This window comes from Sinocyclocheilus grahami, unplaced genomic scaffold (genome assembly GCF_001515645.1).
Source record: "Sinocyclocheilus grahami isolate Dianchi unplaced genomic scaffold, SAMN03320097.WGS_v1.1 scaffold2598.1, whole genome shotgun sequence".
NCBI lineage: Eukaryota > Metazoa > Chordata > Actinopteri > Cypriniformes > Cyprinidae > Sinocyclocheilus > Sinocyclocheilus grahami.
The window spans coordinates 1-675 of NW_015507777.1; positions in this window are offsets into that span (position 1 = coordinate 1).

Sequence of the window (675 nt, forward strand, 5' to 3'; positions counted from 1 at the left end):
CACACACACACACACACACACACACTCTCACTCACTCACACACACACTCTCTCTCACACACATACACACACACTCTCACTCTCACACACACACAATTAGCACTGAAAAGTGATTCGTGACTTTTCATAATTAAACATTGAGGGAAATGGTTTCAAAGAGCTGAAATACAGTGGCAATTGGCCCAATCCTCCCAAAATGCATTCTAGTCATTTTACCGTGATCCAGGAGGTTGCATGCCTTATTTACTCTGGTAAAATCACTAGAATGGCCTTAGCTCTTTAGTTTATGGTTATTCCGCTGTTCTCCAGCTGTTTGCCTGCTTCTTGAACTCTAATGTAACAAATATTCATTTGCAACACTTCAGAAAATCCATCAAAAACACAGACGAACTCAGAATTTGTCATTTTCTAGAATCTTTCTTTAATGCAGATATCAGCCCTGTTTGAATGACACCATCTGAGCTTCGTCAAGAGAAGATGACAGACTGAAGACACTGGTGTGTGTGTGAGACGTACAAACGTCCATCAGCACGAGACCGAGCGTCAGATTTCAGCTCGGTCGTATCAAACACGTGTAATCTCATGTTTGGTGTGTTTGTTCTTCTTCATGCTGCGCTGAGCACAGAACACCAGCGCTTTATGAGGACTAATCAAACGTGTTCTTATGAAACAAATG